The sequence below is a fragment of the Trachemys scripta genome, chromosome 5, assembly GCF_013100865.1.
Source record: "Trachemys scripta elegans isolate TJP31775 chromosome 5, CAS_Tse_1.0, whole genome shotgun sequence".
Lineage (NCBI taxonomy): Eukaryota > Metazoa > Chordata > Testudines > Emydidae > Trachemys > Trachemys scripta.
In genome coordinates, this window is record NC_048302.1 from 41,265,661 (window position 1) to 41,280,971 (window position 15,311).

At 38.8% G+C, this 15,311-nt stretch overlaps 1 protein-coding gene across 7 annotated transcripts in view; it reads right to left on the bottom strand.

Annotated features, from left to right (window-relative positions):
- Positions 1-12,380: 12,380 nt before the first annotated feature.
- The window catches only part of ANKRD50 (ankyrin repeat domain 50), a 53,982-nt gene continuing 51,051 nt past the window's right edge, over positions 12,381-15,311 (bottom strand). For all 7 annotated transcript variants that reach the window (XM_034770644.1, XM_034770645.1, XM_034770649.1 and 4 more), the window contains one exon: positions 12,381-14,776. The gene's annotated coding sequence lies outside the window, so the exon portion shown is untranslated. The remainder of the gene's footprint in view (positions 14,777-15,311) is intronic.

Here is a 15,311-nt window from a genome sequence, read left to right on the forward strand (position 1 = left end):
AATATATTTCAGACCTGGGGAGTCTTATTTTTAAAGGAATAAATAGACTGCTAGGAACATCAAGCTTAAAACATTTTGACACTAGCTGGCAACTGCCAATTGTCATTTAAGTCATTTACAAAAAAATTAAACAGCTTAGAGTAAAATAGAAACATATTGAAAAAAACCAATGACATTGTTTACATAGAGTAGATATTTGCTTTCAAAAATGTGGCTTGGCAAATCTAAGGCACAGGAAATGAAGAACAGCATGAATCTGTCAGACTCATTTTCTCTTAATCCAGCTGCTAATATATTTGTACATACTTTATTGAGTGGAGTGGCCCTTCTCTATTTGCATCTGTGAACCACTTTTCATTTAGGATTGTTACTGCATAGCAGTTGCATATGCTGTAGAGGATTTAATATCTCACATTGTTCTTACTTTCTGTTTACTGGTGAATAAAAAGTGAATCGAGCAGAACTGGCAACTGTCTCTGTTCCTTCATAGCATTGCCATGTTTCATTTCATGTAAATACTGTGACACTGTGAATAAGCTCAACCCCCATGCACAAACTTTTATTCTGTGTAAGAGCAGGGCGCCCACAAGCTCCAAATGATCTCATGATCTGTGCTTTTGAAGTACATTTGATATCTCCCCCAGAGAATGGGTTGTGGCTAGGCTTTAAATTGGATTGTACTGCTCAAACCAGTCCTCTATAAAAGATACTGAAACTTGTCTTAAGTGACTGCCCAAGGAACTAATAAAACCTAGTAGCTTAATAGATCTGTTGTTCTAATAAAACTAGAGGAGACAAATTGTTATATGGGATATAAGATGTCTATATATATAATAAGAATATTTTACATAAACTAAGGAACTGTACTATAGATTATTTCACCATGGCAAACTTTAGAAATGCTATAGGGACATCTTTAGCTTTTCTTAATCATTGCTTGAGATCAGATGCATTCCTTTCACATTGGCCTGGCTGAAGTTTGGCAATCTTCTTCCTTCTGCCAAACCTGCTAATGATTTGGCAGATTTGAAAGTGTATCTGAATACTGAATTGCAGACAATTTTCTAACATAGGTTTTTTGTGTCTGACAAGGTGGGACAGAGTCATCTGCATTTTTGCTACCAGGCACAATTTCAAATAACTGTCCAGTTTCTTAACCTCTTTTATTTTGTAATATTTGCACTCACATTTTTCCCTTTGGAAACATCTAGCTTTGCTTCAGTGTGCACTTGTGTGACCTCTCTCCTGTGTTTGTGCTGACCAGCATTTGAAAATTTAGTGGCTCAAATTAGGTTTTGATGTATAAATTGTCCTCCCCTGGTTCAGTTTGTTGGGTTGTCTGGCTCTGATGTGAAATCATTGTCCCCTGATGTCTGGCAAGCAAGGATACATTAATTATGCATTTCTTTCTCTTGGGTGTGTCTTTTGTCTCTTTGCTAAAAAGACTCAGTTGTTCCTAACTTTCTGGGTACAATAAGACTCTAGTACTCATGCATTTTTTCTTGCTTGCTGTAAAACAAGTTTTCACCAAATATGTTTGGAAGTTCTTTTGTTTCAAGGAACATTTTTTTCCATTCTATAGTGTACATTATTAATACAAATTACCCTAAATGCATGCCATGGCAAACATGATTGCTTAAACACATGCAGTTGGGACTTAATTGCTATAGGATCTTGATATCAAAACACCCGTTAATAATAATAAAAAGCCTTTTATGGCTAAGTCACTTCTTTAATCTGACGCAGGCCAGTGGTGACTGAAAGTAGTAGTCATTGTTAAATATTATCATCATCATCGACAGCTGTTCAGCAGCCTTTATATAATGAGCTGGCAGTTTCAAGCCAGTTCCTAGTGAACAGACATAATAAAAACCACCACCATAATTATCATGAGACCTAGTTGAACAATATTCATTGAGACAGGTTTCAGAGGGGTAACCATGTTAGTCTGTATCAGTAGAAACAACGAGGAGTCCTTGTGGCTACAATCCACTTCATCCATGCATCTGATGAAGCGGGTTATAGCCCACGAAAGTTTATGCCCAAATAAATTTGTTAATCTATAAGGTGCCACAAGGACTCCTCATTGTTTTTAATATTTATTGAGGGTCAGATTCTGCCACCCTTACTGCAAATAGAACCTTACTGTTAGTAACCCTATTGAAATCCATGTGACTATTTGAGGAGCAAGATACTACTTAATGTAAATAAGAATTACCCTGAATAATTTAATTTCACATATTAGATGAATCATTCTTAAAACTATTTCAAACAGGTCTCAATCTCCAGTGGCCACAGGGACTGAACTAGTTCTCATCCACCCAGAAAAGAGTAACAAAACAGAGTGGGAGGTTTGCACTCTTAACTTCACTGAACATAGTCTGTGGACAAATTGAGGACTTTATTTACCTTTGCTATCAATTATGTATCTATCACTGGCATTAACATTCATTTTTATGATAATCACTTCTGGAAAGGGCAGATAGTGAATTGAAATAAAATAAAATAAAATAACTACTTCTTCCGGTTTAATCATGCCTTTTCTTTAATGGTTCATCACACTCTTTCTCTACTGTTATTCTTATCTGTAAAGTGGAAGGACATACAAATCTCCCTGCAGCTACTCTTGCCCTGTCCTATGCCTGAAAAACTTCAGATCTCAAGATTCATTATCCTGTATAAAATCTAGTCTCTCATATTGTAAATATCTCTTAACTAACAGTATCAAACATTAAACACAGATAATTAAGTCCACACAAAGTTAGACATCTAATCAAGATGAGGGAACCATTAAAAATCACCAGGACAGGAAACGCCACATATTATTTTGATTTCTATTACATTCATAACAGAATATAAGAAAGAAATGGCACCAAAATGAAGGTTGAGATGCACAGTTCATATCATTTGCCATATAGTTTTGAAAAGCCCAAACACTGGTGGAGCCAATTCTGTTACTGTATAAAACTTGGTGCATTAAAATGGATGTAAAGAGGTCTTTATGTAACTGAGAATCAGGCCCTATGATGTATAAATGAGGGTTACTTACTTGTAACCAAGATTCTTCACATTGGACTCTGCACATTCAGAATATGTGGCAACAGGTGTCGTTGAACAGCACAGCCTTCTACTAGCAGTGCCTGATCAATCACCCTTCTCTACCCTTGCCCTCCATGTCCAAACACATTCTGAGGGTATGGCTATAAAAGAGAGTGCAGGAGCAGTTGCTGCATCAGTCCCTTCCAATGCTAATGCAGAACCATGAGTAGATAGGACTCTGCGGAAGAGGGGAAGGAAGGCAGGAAATACGAATATGCCGAGTCCATCTCAAAAAACCTTGGTTAGAAGTAAGTAACCATTTCTTCGAGTGTCCTCTGCATATTCCCAGTCTTGGGGTAGTTTAGTCAGTAATATATAAAGAGATTGGATGGAGGGCAAGGAGTCCTAACTGAACAAAGACTGAAGAGCCGATATGCCAAACGTAGCATGGGACTTAGGTGTAGTATTTAACATATAATGTTTAGTAAAACATGAATTCCATGTGGCCACTTTGCAAATCTCATTGAATTGAACCTGTTTTAGACATACTTGTGGCCACTACTCTAGTGGAGTATGCTCTCAACATAGCAGGGGGTGATTGTGAGGGATTTTCATAAGCTTCTATTATACATAGTTTGACTCACCTAAATAACTTTTGTGCCGAAATGGGATTCCCTTTACAGTTATCCACATGAGACAAACAATGTGATACTCTAAAATCCTTAGTCCTAACTAAATTGATAACACTCTTTTAAAGTCCAATGTAGTTTTGCTTCATTCTTATCTGAATGCCCTTTGGGAAAGAACACTGGTAGAGTAATGGATTGGTTAACATAAAAGTCCGAAATTACTTTTAATATAAACTTTGGGTGAGGATGAAGAACTACTTTGTCTTTATGAAGAACTGTAAATGGAGGGCGGGGGAAATCAACCATCCAGTCATGAAGTTCACTAGCCCTCCTCGCTTATGTTATTGCTATGATAAAAGCAGTCTTAATTGAAAGGTGAAACAGAACAATCAGATAATGGCTCAAATGGAGGCGATATAATTTGTGAAAGCATAATGTTTAATTTCCAGGCTGGAACAGGCTTTGCTTTCGGAGGATACAGATTTAGTAAACCTTTCATAAATCTCTTAGTCTGATGAGAGAATACTGATTTACCATCTACAGAATTTACCTCTAGGGTTTAAAGTAAGCACAAATTATTGGCTGAAGTTCTATGGCCTGTGTTATGTGAGAAGTCAGACTTCTTGCCTTAAAAAAAAAAAAAAAAAAAAAAACCACAAACACCCCTATGAATTGACACCATTTGCCAACAGAGGAGTAGTATCTCAGATCTAACTAACGGTCCATCTAGACTAGTTTCCTGTCTAACAGGGGCCAGGTGTAGCTGCAACAGAGGAACCTCCGTAATGGACAATCATGCAATAATATACCTTTGGCAGTAGTTTCCTCAGACATAGCATAGCACTTCTTCATAAGTGTGCGGCTTTGAGGGACAGTCTCTAGTTTGTGATAATAAATGAGACTCTGATGTACTAGATTCTCTTGACACAAAAAATTGGTTACAGTACTTTCTGAAGGTGAGTTTAATGAAGTATTTCTCTCCTCCTCCCCCACACCCCAGTGATGTAGTCAAAAGGAGGTCAGTGTCCTGGCTAGTTCTTCAAAATATTTCCCCCTTCTAACCAGCATCACTTTAGGTTATGTCTAAAGATAGCTGCAGCTCTTGTAGACATACCAGAGCTAGCTTTGATCTTGCCAGATCAAAGCTAACTAACATAACAGCAGTCTAGACATGGCAGCATGAGCAGCAGCACAGACTAGCCTCCTAAGTACAAGGACCCTGGGTACACACTGGAGAGGCTGGCCCATGCTGCCACTGCTACATTGTATTGCTACTCGAGCTAGTTTTGATTAAACCTAGCTCAGGTGTGCCTACATAAACTGCAGTCACACTTCCCTGATTGCAGTGTAGGAATACCCTAAAGTCTTTCTCAGTTTTAATTTGAGGCTGCCCTTTTTCAGCCAAATGCTTGTTCATGTAGACATTGAGACTGTAGAAAATAAGTTATACAACAGCATGTCTCCAGTGTATTTTTGGCAAGGGAGCCCATGGCATTTCAGATGATAAGATTGTGCCAAAGTTTGAACGATTTTGTACTACTGTTGCTTTCTTTTGAAAGTGTCCTGCTTTGGCAGCACAAAAGGAGCAGAAAATAGGCTCATCTCCCCAGCTGGGGAGTCCCATTCAGGCATAGAGTTGGCACAGCCAGCTCCTACACCAGGCTAGGAGGCATTGCAGGTGGAGAGGAGGAATGCAGCATAACTGGAGCACATTGTGAAGGCACATTATAGTGGCATGGTTGGAGCAACTGGAGAAGTTTAGAGCAGCTCCCAGGAGAGTGCAGACACAATGTCCAGAAAAATCAGCAAAATGGTTGCACCCACATCTCTAGTAGAGAAGGGAGGGAAGGAACAACCATTAGCACAGACAGGAAGTAACTTCAGAAGTATTCTGCACCCTTTTAACTTGAAAAGCTCCAATTGCAGGACACAAAGCTTAACTGAAGTACAGAAGACAAAAAAGGTATAATGCAAGAATTTTTTAAAGTTTAATTTCTGTAGCATAAAATGTACCTCAATTTCAAGATTTAGCTTGTCTATTGTAAATTTAAAAGAATAAAAGTGAAAGGTCTTTTGGGGACCTAAATAAATTAAATCTTCATGATAAATGTCAATTGGTTGATATGATTTACACAGAATTTCTGATAATCCTTTAATAAAACTATTGGCACAGTAGTAGGATTTTTTCAGTCTACCTTATTTCTGACACTGGAACTCTCTCCACTGTAGAAAAGTTACAATCTAGATCAATGCCAACTTCTTACCGCTATTTGGCACTGGTGAGGCCACCAGTGTATGGTATTGCATCCATGGAGTATTGCATCCAGTTTTGGGGCCCCCACTACAGAAAGGATGTGGACAAATTGGAGAAAGTCCAGCGGAGGGCAACGGAAATGATTAGGGAGCTGGGGCACATGACTTACGAGGAGAGGCTGAGAGAACTGAGCTTATTTAGTCTTCAGAAGAGTCAGGGGGGATTTGATTGTAGCCTTCAACAACCTGAAAGGGGTGGGGGAGGGTTCCAAAGAGGATGGAGTTAGGCCGTTCTCAGTGGTGGCAGATGACAGACCAAGCAGCAACCGTCTCAAGTTGCAGTGGAGGAGGTCCAGGTTGGGTATTAGGAAACACTATTTCACTAGGAGGGTGGTGAAGCACTAGAATGGGTTACCTAGGGAGGTGGTGGAATCTCCATCCTTCGAGGTTTTTAAGGCCCAGCTTGACAAAGCCATCGCTGGGATGATTTAGTTGGGGTTGGTCCTGCTTTGATCAGGGGGTTAGACTAGATGACCTCCTGAGGTCTCTTCCAACTCTAATCTTCTATGATTCTATTATTCTCTCACAGGGCCTTCAATTGAAAAGCTTTGCATTAGTTTACCCTGCCAACTAGTCCCAACTGCCTTTTGGAAAATGCATGCAACTCACAAGCAAAATTGTCCTAAAGACTGTATAGAAGATTTGAAGCATTAATTTAATCTGACTTTACATATTCCTCAAGATCAGAGATTAAAAACAGGCATTCAATAATTTTGTTTAAATATTATGCTTATCAGAAGAAAATGTGTGATTGTGGAACATAGTATTTAGAGATTAATTCACAGGAAATACTTTGCTGTCTTTGTGAAAAATAGCCAGTGAACTAATCCAATGCATATGCTGTTATTCCTGGGCATAAAGAGCATACCAAAAGTGGGTCAATGGTTAGAGAAGGAAAACCACAGAAATAGTATACAAAAGGTAAATGAAAAACTACTTACAGTAACTATGTTTGCCCTCCCGCCCCCAATCTTACAAACCAACAAAGTCATAAATACAGAGACTGGAATGAGTGCTTACCAAGAAACAAGTAGGCAAACCTGAATGGTCAATGACAGAAGGCAGATGAATAGAGTTCTTCCTTGACACTCAGAAATTTCCCACACTAGAATCAAAATTATGCATATTAAAGAAGGGAGCAGAATAGGATTAGAGTGGAAGAAGAGATTATGACAATTACTGGAAATTCTTCCTTGTTGACTTGTTCTTCCATTGTAAAAGTACAAAGAGTCGATGTAGCAAGGACTACCATAAGGCAGGCCTACATTAAGCAACAGCCTGAAGAACTCCTCTTTTGGTGACTTCACTGGAGGAAGAAAGCCTGTGTTCGAGTGGGATGCAAAGATATGCTCATGTAACAACATGACTTGGCCTCTAGAGAAAATGTGCTTTTACATAACAAAAAGAACAAAGAAAATCACAAATACACCTAGAGATCGTAGTCTGAAGTTTTATTCACTTTGCTAGGCCTTTAAAAATAACAATGCAAAAAAGCCAGATTTTAGCCCATCCTAGATAAAAATTCATAACCCTTTTTGTGCTCAACAAATTCAGATTTTGTTCCTGGAAATTCTGATTTGGGTAAAATCATGTCTAAGCAATCAGTTCATTGGCACAGAGATATGAAATAATTGGAATGCTCTTGGGGAGAAGAATATATATGAAAAAATATATTTTCCAGAAAAATTAAAAAAAACCTTTCACATATAAAGGAATTATAGTAATTGGGGTGTTTAGTTTACCAGCCTTCCTGACAAATGTAATGGTATAAAGGTCATCTTGCAAGAAAGTACAATAAACTTCTTCTTTGAGTGATTGCACATGTTCATTCTACTTCAGGTGTGTGCATGCCCAGTGCACCAGTCAGAGATTTTTCTCTAAGCAGTACCCCCATCATAGTGGCAAATGTGCCCTCAGCTGTCTCGCACTGCTGCACAATGGTATAAAGGGTGGAGTCACCCTATACCCATCAGTTCCTTCTTACTACCTATGATCAGTAGTCGGAGCACATTGGCTTGCTACTGCAAGTTTTCTCCTGCAGGGAGAGTATCTTCCTCCTTTGAATAATCTGTTGGTACTTGACAGTTTAAGCTCTGTATTATTTTCTTTTTCTGACTTTGAGCATCAGATCCCTCTTTTACAAAGGGTACCATCAACTGGTACTGGGCTTTAAGCCTGGTGCTGGCTGCAAAAGTCTATGCCAGTGAGTGACCCTCATTCCAGGTGCCTGAAGTACCTCGGTGAGGATCATGTTTGAGACCACTGCCAGCTCTGCAGAGATTTCAAAGCCCAGACAAAGAAGGATAGAGAGGGGAGACTGTCACATTCCCAGAGGCCACCTGGTGTCTATCCTCTGAACCTTCCTGCTCAGGGTGGGCACTGAATACTTATATCTTGATTAGGAGTACTCCTCAGGACCTTGGATGGGAAAGTTGGCGCCGATCCCCATTTCCAGTGCCAAGGTTGAACCATCACTCTGCTAGTGGAGCTCTTCTAGAAGGTCAAGGTCCCTGCTACCATCCACTAGTAAACCATCAGGAGGACATCTGGAAAGGGATGCTTCCTGGTACCAATCTTTTCTTCTCATCAAGAGTGATGGATTCCGGCACTGTAGGGTTGCCAACTCTGACTGAAGCTATTCCAGATCCCCCCTCATCCCCCAACATGACATATTTTCTTAAAATATGCTATTAAAATCTCCTGGGTTGCTTTCAGTAGTCACTGAGAGATCAATGTCGATTCCGGGAAACTCCAGGCCAATCCTGGAAGGTTGGCCATCCTATGGCACTGGTGCCTGGGCCGTTGAGGCCTATCTCTACTGCAGTGCCAATTCCTTCTGTGTAATAGCAGCATGGAAATCGCTGAGCACCAAAGACACCAGAGGACCCGCTCTACCTTGTGGTGCAGAATTCTCCGATTGTGCAGGAGACATACTGGCCAGTACTGGTTGCTCCTCAGGCCCCAGCTACAGTTTTATCTCTGAGACAAGTTCAGCCCTCGATACCTCTTAATAGCGTCCAGTGCTTCCTTGCCAGGTGCAGGCTGTCCTCAGTACCAACATCTCCAGTGAGATGCCACCAGACTCCAGCACCAATTGGTACAGCATCTCCACTGTCAGGTGACTCAGAGTTCTCCTCTGAGTCTGAGGTAGATTCCTATATCCCTTGCTCCCAGGATAGAAGCTGACACTAACCTTTATGAGGATTCCGCTCCTGGTAGTTGTCAGATTTCCCAACATAGTCCAGAGACACAGTTCCTTGGAACAGTCATGGCTGGGGTCCGATGCCTTAGTAATGGTCTTATTGGAACCTGTGGGAGTTACCTCCCACCTCCAGATCTTCCATAATATAGATCACCAAGCAGATACCAGACTAGTTCCCAAGAGAAAGTCCAAGATGAGGACAGTACTGAGCAGGAACCTCAAAACCAATCTCGGATTTTGGAACCTCAATCCTCCTCAGTACAGGAGACCCAAACAACTGCCTTTGCACTCATCATCATTACCTGATGAGATTGTGGTGCCCGGGTGGTCTTCACCTGTTCAGGATGACTACTGGGCTTACTAGGAGTTACTAAAGAGTAGCTACCTGTCTTGATATTCAGGTTGAGGGGGTTCAGAAGAGTTCCCATAAGTTGGTGGACATACTGGCTTCTAGTATGCTGTTACCCATAAATGATACCATTCTAGAGCCTACAAAATATTTGTGGCAAATGTCATCCTTCTGCCACCAACAGCTAAGAGGACCAAGAGAAGCTACCATATCTCTTCCTAAGGTTATGAACATTTTAACACACATTCTTTGCCAGGTTCCTTAGTTGTCTCACCATGAATGAAAAAGCACATCAGGGATGACCTCCTATCCCAAAGAACAAAGATGCAAAGAGACTAGACTGTTTTGGTAGGAATATTTATTCCACAGCTAGGCTAAAAATTTTTATCTTCAACTAGCAAATCTAATTGGCTGGATAAAACTTCAATTCTTGTTCTAGGCTCCCTGATGGATGCTTTCCTAGTCTCTCTTGGAGAGAGAAGCTTCTGTATGCCTACCATCTTATCCTACCCAAGCTGTTATCCAAACTCAAGCAGAATCATGCTCACATGATCTTCATAGCACCGGTTTGGCCTCGCTATCGTTGGCTCTCCAGTCTGCTGAGCCTCTCTGCCAGGGCTCCTATAAGACTACTTCAAGTTCAAAATAAGATCTCCAAGAACCACAGTCAGATGTTACACCACAATCTATTCTGTCTCATGGCCTGAGTGCTCCATGGTTAATTCCTCAAGAGACAGAGTGTTCTGCAAATTTGCAAAACATTTCTGAACAGCAGGAAGCCATGCACTAGGTATACTTACCTGATGAAGTGAACACTATTCTTCATCAGGTGAAAGCAGAGAGGTGTTTCACCAGTCCTGGTCTCTATCCAACATGTTTTGGATATGTTTCACCTGAAATAGCAGGCACTATTGGTTAGTTCCATCAGAGTTCATCTGGCAGCAACCTCCACTTTCCAATCATCAGTTGTGAACCACGCAGTATTTTCTAACCCTATGTCAATCAGATTCTTAAGAGGTCTAGACAGGTTATCTCCCCATGTCAGGAATCCCATTCCTCCCTGGAACCTGAATTTGGTACTGGCAGGGTTAACAAGTCAACCCTTTGAACCCACAGCTACTTGCTCCTTACTGCATGTCTCTATGAAAGTAGCATTTTTGGTAGCTATTTTATCTGCAAGAAGGGTAATGCAGTTACTAGTGTTGGTAGATGACCCTCCTTACACTTTTTTTTTTTAAATAAGGATAAGGTATATTTATATCTGCATTTGAAATTCCTGACTAAAGTAGTTTTGCAATTCCACCTCAATCAAGCCACTTACTGACATTATTTCCTAATCCTGCTCTCATAAGGTTGAAGAAAGGCTTCATGCCTTGAATGTTCAAAGGACTTTGCTAAGTTTGATCTATAGTCATTGTTCAGATAGATCCCAAAACACATCTCCAGACTTAACTGCTCGTAAGTGACTTGAAATGAAATGGATGTGCAATCACATGAAGGAAAAAAATGGTTAGTAACCTGTTCTGTAACTGTTATTTGAGATGTGTTGCACATATCCATTCCAGCCTTCTTCCCCTTTATGTCGGCATCTGTCCGGTAAGAAGGAACTGAGGGTGATCCAAGGTGGCTCCACCCTTTATAACAGGGGTAGGCAACCTATGGCACGCGTACCGAAGGCGGCACATGAGCTGATTTTCAGTGGCACTCACACTGCCCAGGTCCTGGCCACCAGTCTGGGGGGCTCTGCATTTTAATTTAATTTTAAATGAAGCTTCTTAAACATTTTGAAACCTTATTTACTTTACATACAACAATAGTTTAGTTATATATTATAAATGTATAGAAAGAGACCTTCTAAAAAGGTTAAAATGTATTACTGGCACGCGAAACCATAAATTAGAGTGAATAAATGAAGACTCGGCACACCACGTCTGAAAGGTTGCCGACCCCTGCTTTATAACATTGTGTAGCAGCACAAGATTGCTGAGGATGTACGTGTACCTAAAGGGCACCACTTAGGAAAAAATATCTCTGACTCTAGTGCGCTGGGCATGCGCACACCTGAACAAAAATGGACATGGGCAACATCTCAAAGGACAAGTTACAGAACAGACTAATAACTGTTTTTTATTCCTGCTGGTTTCAACGCCTTGTAAGAATGTGAAATACTAAATCTGAAGTCAGTGGAAGCTGCTGAGAACTCAGCATTTTTGAAATATCAGGACACAAACAGGTGTCTAAATATGGACTTAGGAGCTAACTTCAGGCATCCAGTTTTGAAAATGCTGGCCTAAAATGCTTACGACCTTTCTAAATCATATTCTAATTTCCATTAGGTTTTATTAGACGCTTAACAAATGCTAGTCAAGTTTTCCTAATTTTTAAGAACCTTTTCCTGAAATGTCCCAAGAAAGCAGGTTGTAAAATATAACAGATAGCTGCTGAAAAGCAAATATATTTATTATGCACTTTCATATACATAGGGTTTTTCGCTTAATATAATACAAGGAATAAAATAAAAATTTTACAATGTGAAATTCATTCAATGTACATTATAGGCTATATACAACCCAATCCAGGAAAAACAAACGAACAAAAAAACCCCCCAAAACACAGTCTATCTGCAAACCAAGTTAACTGAACAGACCAGATGGAGGATATTAAGCATAACACACATTTGCATAGCAGAATAATGAGGGAAACAGACTTTTATTTTTAAATCAATGGTAATACTTTCAATAGTGATCACAAGGAGGACAAAAGGGCATCATGTACCTCAATACCTTTTTAGGTCTGACAAATTTCAATACTTTTCTCTTTTGAAGGCTTTCTCCACAAGTATATGGTATTGATGTTAATGTTCACAAGACAGTCCTTTCTCTAGCTTTCCCATCATGAATTTGTGATCACTTCTGGAGATGGTTGTTGGAGAGACTATGTGAAATGTGAGGAGGAGGAGGAGAAGGAGGAGATAGGACTAGTCGCATAGTGGCTTATGAATAACAAGATTGGGAACAGAGAAAGATTTGACTTAAATTCTGCTCTGAGTTACAAGTGTGCAACCCCACTGACTTCTGTGTGATTGTACAGATAGCAGGACATCACCCAACATTTTAAAAGTCCAAATTGAATTGCTAACATTTGGGGGATATTAGTTTTACTTTCTTACCATGATACAGACCACATAAGGTGTAATATTAAAATCACACACAAAAGCAATGCAGAATGTCTCACACACCCTCATCAAAGCGGATATTTTAACAGAGTAGTTCATGCTCTATTCCAAAGCAATACTGAAAAGCTGCAGGAACTGTTATTTTGATTCAGAAAATAACTTTTCAACAGGTCTTCTTTCAGTTGATTTATATGGGAGGTTTACCCACCAACTGTTTCAAATGTAAATATTATTCATACAAAAACTTGAAGCTGTCTGGAAACTGTAGCCCATTGTGAAATGGGCCCTCTGACCCAATGTGCACTTTGTAACAAAACAAAACAATAAAATTAAATAAATATAATCCCAACGACAAACTAGTAGTAGAAAATGTAAGCCTTCAGGGATATCTTTCTACAGAACAAAACATACACCCAATAAAAAAAAAAAAAAAAGAGGAAGTTATGTTCTTGCACAGTATTGCAAATGCACTACACTTAAGGTTCATAAGAAGTTTGCTGAAACTTTCTGGTACTCTCTTTTTACTGAACCATTAACATTCTTAAGGCTATTCTGCAAGAGTTCCATTGTGTTTATTTTATAAATATCCCACAGGGACAAGAAATTAAATACTTGAAACATTCACTTCAGAATTATCAATATTGCTATGGTGTAAACTTCTAACATTACATTTTACTACACATCATATATGCCTATGAAAGATTTTCTTTTTACATTTGATAATATGAGTGAATAAGGAGGTGCATTAATTAAAAAAAATCAAATTGAATTATGTTCTGATGACTATTCATCATAGTAGTAAGCTACCAAGATCTTCAGTGTCCCAGAATATACATTGTATATGCATCCAAGGGCCATTTATCTAAATTTATAAACAGATCATCATAACTTTGGATCATACTATTCAGGGAATGCACAGACTCACAATATGAGAAAAGCTGAATTCAAGTTTTTAGAGGAAATACTTATGTAGAAAATATTAACTTTTATTATCTAGAGTCAGACTATGTAATAGTGAATGGTGCAATATACTTTACAGTTTCAGGTGTTAATCAGTTTTATGACTCATGAGTGATAGAGTTAGAGTTGTGCATGTTCATCCTGTGTAAATGGAGAAAATTTCATAGTGGACACTGTTACATATAATGGACCTGTTTTTGCTTGCACAAATATTACACAGGTACAAATTCACTTATTTTAATGGAGTTATTCCTGAGTTCTTATGGAGGCTAAGTGAAAGCAGAATCAGGCCTTAAATTTTAGCACATTCTATTTAAGCACCTAATATTGAAATTAATCCAGCTTTTTTTAAATCATACTAGACTATTTAGTATGGGCTAAGTTTTGCCCGTGGATGCACATGCATAGCTCCTATCGTTTTCAGTGGTAGCCAGTCTGTACATCCAGATATCAAGCTGTAATTATAGAAATTAGATTTTATTACAAAAAAATCCCAGAGGTGTGGTGTATGGTTATAATCTTGCATCTCTACCATTGAACAGAGTACTTGTATGTTCTGTCAGTAAAACTACTGCAAGTTCATCAAATACTGTTACCAGATTTGTTTTTCTTGAGAGAACTTTTGAAATACACAGGAAAATGACCACACATTACAGCAATGCAAATATGGTATAAACTGTATGTTTAGTTTCTTTTGTCCCAGGAAAAAGAAATAAATACAAAAAGCACTGTCCTCCCATAAATAGTTCATTGTGGCACATGCACATTTATCAAGCCTTCTGGGACAGGATATCAAAAATCTTTGCTCTTACAATTTTTCAGGTGTTGTCAGGGAAACAGAGCATATATTATTCTGCAATTAAGAAAAAAGTGCTTATTCTGTGTATTATGTACAAAGTACACAAAATAAACTTCTGAAGCGCAGAGAGTTACACTGAGAAGGCAGCCTTAAAATTTAGGCACATTACAGTAATTAAGGTAATTGTACTGCAGTAATCACATTCTTAGTTTTCTAGGTGGACTACCAAGCATTATATGCTTTCATCCCAGGCAGCTGATTAAACCATTCCAGGCAGAAACTCTTCTGTTCATAGCATCATGGAATTGGCCTAAAAGTGAAAATTAAGAAGTTAAATTTGGGAATATTCCATATACATACAGTATATACAGAAAGACTACTACACACAATTTCTAACTAAAGATATTTAGAAATAGGAATCTCGAAATAAAGATTTTCTTTAAAAACAAAAAGTTCACAATTGCATTCACTATCCATCCAGGCACTCATATGGCTCCAATAAAACTTTTGAAAATATTGCCAAAAAAAGGCAACAAGTGGTGAGAGCTGGAGTTCCATTCCTGGAAATCCTTGGAGATTAGATTGGCAATGAGTTTCTATATGATGAAATAATATTTTCTAACATGATGTTCCATAGGTAATTCACTCAAAATAATCAAGATTAATCTGTGAAATATTTTTTGGGGCAGGCACTGAGATGAACTTCAAGAAGTATTCGATCTCTGGTTTGTTGGTTAGTAGAATTTTTTTTTAATTGGGATGTGGCAAAGAAATAGAGAAGACATCAAAGTAAAAGATACTTTTGAGGCTGCACCATTCAGCTGTCACCACAACAAATGATATGC